Below are 6,162 nucleotides of genomic sequence, written 5' to 3' on the forward strand. Positions count from 1 at the left end.
CCAGACAACCTGAGGCAGGCCGAAACTGTGGACATATTTAAAAGAGATCTTAAAACATCTGTTTAGCTTTGCTTTTCCTTAAGGTGCTTTTTAGTTGTTCAGTTTTTTTGTCATTCTTTAGTTTTTTATCTTATGTTTATTGTTTAGTAAATATTTCAGCTTTAATTTCATTGTTTTCGTAATTTTTTCCTGTAAAAAGCATTATTGCGAAGCATTCCATGTCTGAAATGTGCTGTATAAATAAGTATATGTGTGTGTGTGGGGGGGGGGGGGGGGGGGTCTGGCTGGCTGGCTGGCATTATAGAGGGGGGGTTGAGTAGAGGGGGGGGGGAGTCCAAACAGCCAGATTGGGCCAGCTGGCAGGCTCAGTCCTTTGTACAGCCCAGCATCTCATAATGTCTGCTCAGTTTACAAATAAACATGGCAGGCTGAGAATTGAGCCACCATTAAAGGGATGGGTCAGTCACTGTGATTGGTTCTGCATTTAATCAGACTGCCTCTGATTGGTGGAATTTACCCACGCTAACCCTAGCTTTATATCCACATCCTGGTTCAACCCTAACCCTAACCCTAGCCTCAACCCTGACCCTACCCCTAACTCTAAACCTAGATTCATGTCCACATCCTGGTTCAAGCCTAACCCTACCTCTAACCCTAGATTCATGTCCACATCCCAGTTCCATCCTAACTCTACCCCTAACCCTAACCCTAGCTTCATGTCCACATCCTGGTTCAACCCTAACCCTACCTCTAACCCTAGCTTCATGTCTACATCCTGGTTCAACCCTAACCCTAGCTTCATGTCCACATCCTGGTTCAACCCTAACCCTAGCTTCATGTCCACATCCTGGTTCAACCCTAACCCTAGCTTCATGTCCACATCCCAGTTCAACACTAACCCTAGCTTCATGTCCACATCCTGGTTCAACCCTAACCCTGGCTTCATGTTCACATCCCAGTTCAACGCTAACCCTAGCTTCATGTCCACATCCTGGTTCAACCCTAACCCTACCTCTAACCCTGGCTTCATGTCCACATCCCAGTTCAACGCTAACCCTAGCTTCATGTCCACATCCTGGTTCAACCCTAACCCTGGCTTCATGTCCACATCCCAGTTCAACGCTAACCCTAGCTTCATGTCCACATCCTGGTTCAACCCTAACCCTACCTCTAACCCTGGCTTCATGTCCACATCCCAGTTCAACGCTAACCCTAGCTTCATGTCCACATCCTGGTTCAACCCTAACCCTGGCTTCATGTCCACATCCCAGTTCAACGCTAACCCTAGCTTCATGTCCACATCCTGGTTCAACCCTAACCCTAGCTTCATGGCCACATCCCGGTTCAACACTAACCCTAGCTTAATGTCCACATCCTGGTTCAACCCTAACCCTAGCTTCATGGCCACATCCCGGTTCAACACTAACCCTAGCTTAATGTCCACATCCTGGTTCAACCCTAACACTAGCTTAATGTCCACATCCTGGTTCAACACTAACCCTAGCTTAATGTCCACATCCTGGTTCAACCCTAACACTAGCTTAATGTCCACATCCTGGTTCAACACTAACCCTAGCTTAATGTCCACATCCCAGTACAACACTAACCCTAGCTTAATGTCCACATCCTGGTTCAACGCTAACCCTAGCTTAATGTCCACATCCCGGTACAACACTAACCCTAGCTTAATGTCCACATCCTGGTTCAACGCTAACCCTAACATACTATACTGTTTCATTGGTGTTTTTGACTGATTCCACTTCTGATTCCATCCCTGTGGCTCAGTTGGTAGAGCATTGCACTTTCAATGCCAGGGTTGTGGGTTCGATTCCCACAGGGGACCAGTGTGGAAGAAGTATGAACATTTAAGAACTCACTACTAGTTGCTAAATGATGTAAATGTAAACACCATCACCTTTTGAATCCCTAATTTTTTAAGATAAATAATAGCTGCCTCGTTGCATAAATCCCTCTCTCCCGCCCTTCCACCACCCCTCCTTCCCTCCCACCTCCCTCCTGGCCCTGGGAGCTACTTTGTCTTAATTACCTCAGGAGGAGCAGTTGGCCCCTGAAGCAATCATCTTTGTTTGTTAAAACAGCCGTTATCTGCCTCAGTAAGGTCCATAAATAAAACATGGCCAGATTACAATGCCATGTTTCTGAGGACTACAGGACCCCAGTTTGCAGCTACTGATCACAACACAAGCAACAACAACATCCTCCCTGAACAGAGCACAGGAGAACACAGTACTGGCCCTAACACAGAGAGAACAGAGAGGACAGGAGAGGGGGAGAGGAGACCCTCTCTCTGTCCTTCGACCTATCTCTTTTGTAAATTTTTGTCCCTCCCTCTCACTGCTTTCTATTTTGCCCTTCTAACTCCCTTCTTCTCTGCCCCCCACCCCTCTCTACCCCCCTGATCCAGAGGGGTTGGGTTAAACGCAGAAGACACGTTTCGGTCGAATGCATTCAGTTGTGCAACTGACTAGGTATCCCCTTTCCTTTCCCTTCCATCTCACCTCTTCCCGTGACCCCTCTCTCCCTCCCTGATATCTCACATCGCCTTTGTGTTGGTAGGACCTGTCGTGGCTGAGTGATCTAGCGTGTGCAGATTATAAATTCCCATATATGTAAATAACCTCTTCCTCTGTTTCAAGGTGGGACGTCAGTCCCACTGTCATTTGTTTATTTTATTACTACCGACGGGGAACCCGCCGCCTGCCGTACAGCCTATAGTCAGGGTAGGATGAAGGGAGAGGGAGAGGGGAGGGGAGAACGGGTGGCATGGAGGGTTGGGGAGGGGGAGGAAGACAGGGGGGGGGGCGAGGTAAAGGATAGTGAAAGTGAGTGAGATAGAGAAAGGAGTGAGTAGGAAAAGGGTAGCAAAGAGAGGGAATTAGGGAAAGAAGGAGAAAGAGAGGGGGATAATGGTGTCAGAGTAAGAAAAGGGGGGGGGGGCAATAAATAAGGAGTGTTCTATAGGAAGTCGAGTCACTATAGAGTTGCCATGGCTGTTGCGTTATATGTCTCTGTAGTAGTAACCAGCAGGAGTCCATCCAGGCATATGCTGGACATATGGACCCTGCTCCAGCCTGCTACTGTGTATGCATCTGCTACAGGACAGCCAGCATGGCTGATACAGGGGCCAGATACAGTGAGCTGGCTGCGGCCTAGACTGCCTCTGCTGCATACAGATACATAGCCTGCGTCCCAAATGGAACCCTACTCCCTACATAGTGTACTGCTCTTGACCAGAGCCCTATGGCCCCTGGTTAAAAGTAGTGCACTGTAAGGGAATATGGTGTGTTTTGGGACACTAGACCAAACTCACTTCACACTAACTATTTGCTCTGCATCAGTAAAAAAAAAAATGCATATGGTTACCTAATATTGTAGTTATCACATTATTAAATATAGTTATGACATTTTAATAACTTAATTGACTTTCTCCTTTCTATTCTACATTTTTTTGGTGATGGTTGTCCGTCACTAGGTCGCTGTTTTGCCCTGGAAGGGGGTCCCTGTGGAAGAAAGTTGGAGACGTAAGACATGAAAACAAATAGCAGATGGTTTATGAGAGGAGTTCCATTTGAAATGGACACAGAGTGGTTATACAATTATTTGTCAAATGTACAAAAACCCAAAATTCAAGAGGCTAAATAGCTTCAATTACAGCACATGTGTTGTCAAATTGACCGTAGCCTCTTTTTGAAAGTGTAAACAAAGAGCAAAGATAATCATGAAGGGAGGAAGTGAGCGACGGCGATGGACATCCACAACCAGGTCATTTGTCTACACTCATAGAAAAAAGGGTTCCAAGAGGGTTATTCGGCTGTCCCCATAGGATAACCCTTTTTGGTTCCAGGTAGAACCCTTTTTGGTTCTAGGTAGAACCCTTTTGGTTCCATATAGAAATACCTGTGAAAAGGGTTGTACATGGAACCCAAAGGGGTTCTTTCTACCTGGAAACATAAAGAGACTAAAAAGAGACGAAAAGAGACTAAAAAGAGACGAAAAGAGACTAAAAAGAGACTAAAAACCCTTTAAGGTTCTAGATAGTGCCTTTTTACTGAGTGTAATGATATACTGTAATAAAATGAAGTATGAGAGAAGACTAAAGCGAATCCACAGGAAGCTGGGAGATAATGACGCTGATACTGTCTCAATGGTTCTCTCTCTCTCTCTCTCTCTCTCTCTCTCTCTCTCTCTCTCTCTCTCTCTCTCTCTCTCTCTCTCTCGGCCTATAATCTCCTTTTTTACTCTAACCTCCTCTCTATTTAAAAAGAGAATCGCCTTCAGTGGTCAGATTCTGATCCAATCTGCTGACTTTAATGTAAGCAGATTCACAATCAGAAAATGGAGGAGGAGGAGGAATCCAATCAAACGGAGGGGAGAGGAGGGGAGGGAGGCGCAGGGGGGAGGGTGTGGGGGGAGAGAGGAGGCGCAACCATCTAGGTCAGTTTGGAGAATGACTGCTACAGGCGATAAGATTAGAGCAGGGAGAGAACGGAGAGGGATGCTACGCCTTTCACTGTGAGACGCAGTCAGAGACGCACAACTAAATCACCCAACACTGAATAGAACGCCGCTGAACACTTTCGCCTCTCCGCTTCTCTCTTTTCTCTTACAGACATGCTAATGCTTATTCTTATCCCACCTTCCTCCTCCCTCCCTTTTCGGCACGTCTATTGCTTTTTTCTTTTCGTTTTTACTACATGACGCCAAAAACAGAGTAGGAGGGGGGGGGGGGGGGGGGGGGGGGAATGGGGGGGCATATTTGCATCAACACAACACTGGGTGATTTAGAATGAATAAAACTTTATTTTCCTCTTCCCCTCCCTCGCCCCTTCATCTCTTCTCTTAGCTTCCCAATTCGCCTCCCCCTTCTCTTCTACCCCCCCTCCCCCCCACCCCCACGCCACCTCCTCCTCCACCACCACCACCGCCCCAACACTTTCCTCCTTCCTCTTTCCCCATTTCTAAAGCTTAACTTCATTGTCTCAAACCTTCTTTCTTTCATCTTAAGACAAAGATTTATGTAAATCTTTGGGCCCGGCGTTAATGCGAGGCACCGTGTGAGAAATAGCATCCCTAAATCGCCGTATTGTTGTTGGAAATGACAAGGCTGCCTGCTAATCCCACAATGCCATCATCCAAATGTGTCATAATGCTGTGTGTAGGCAGGCGAATCTGAATATGAAAAAGACGCCGGCACGCACCTCTCCCCTGCTACATGCGCCTAGCTCCCTTCATTCCTTTACTTCTACGCAGACATACTTTCTCTTCTTTTTCACGAAAAGACCCCCCCCCCCCCCCCCCCTAAGAGAAAGAAGAAACAGGATGTGGTAAAAATGTGAAGTTTGACTGACTCGAACTGTGCTTTGTAAGTTGGTTGCGGCGGGAATCGTGTTAGACGTTGGTTCTCCTCTCTTTTTCCTTGTTTGCGGCCGAACAGTGCGAGGTTCGATTTGGGAAAATAAAGGAATGTGTCTGTGTAATTGGCTCTGTCCCAAATGGCGCCCTCTTCCCTCCATAGTGCTATGGTAACTTTTGACCAGGGTCTTTTGGCCAGACACACAATTGTCTCAGTGGGTGTAAGTAGCAGAGGAGATCAATTGATCTGGTTCTTTGTTTTCCGATGTGTCTTTATTTCTAAACAATCGGATGATGCTTTTTGTAATATAATTACACTCATACAATGACACGTTTCGCCGTTTGAAATTGAGTCATTTCCTTGTGCCTACTGTACCACTGTATGTTATTCATTGGACATTGTGAGAGGTGGGTAGGTCGCGTGACCTCGTGAATGAGTTGTGTTCAAGAGTCACATCTGATCAGCCCTCAATGCAACGGGTCAAATGGCAACGATAACGCTCTCCACATTTCAGGAATTCTCTCAATAAAACGTTGAGTAGTCTTGCCGTCATTTGACATGCTTCTGAAACTGTCAGGGAGAACGCGAGAGAGGGAGAGAGAGACAGAGGCACGCGCACGCATACACACACACACACACACACACAAGGAATAGGGAGTGATACCACTACTGCTTTTGGAAATACCCATGAAACAGGCATGCCAATCAATTGGACAAGGACAAGAGTGGTGAATTATAATGTTAATAATTACCACAGAAGTCTGGGGACTCCTCTGATTCGCCATGAC

The 6,162-nt window shown here is 46.5% G+C and overlaps 1 non-coding gene across 1 annotated transcript; it reads left to right on the forward strand.

Moving 5' to 3' along the window:
* The first annotated feature begins 1,770 nt into the window (after window positions 1-1,770).
* On the forward strand, window positions 1,771-1,843 carry trnae-uuc (transfer RNA glutamic acid (anticodon UUC)). Its single transcript has one exon. It is a non-coding gene; the product is annotated as a tRNA-Glu (tRNA).
* The last annotated feature ends 4,319 nt before the right edge of the window (window positions 1,844-6,162 follow it).

The sequence above is a fragment of the Oncorhynchus kisutch genome, linkage group LG7 (genome assembly GCF_002021735.2).
Source record: "Oncorhynchus kisutch isolate 150728-3 linkage group LG7, Okis_V2, whole genome shotgun sequence".
In the NCBI taxonomy this organism is placed as follows: domain Eukaryota; kingdom Metazoa; phylum Chordata; class Actinopteri; order Salmoniformes; family Salmonidae; genus Oncorhynchus; species Oncorhynchus kisutch.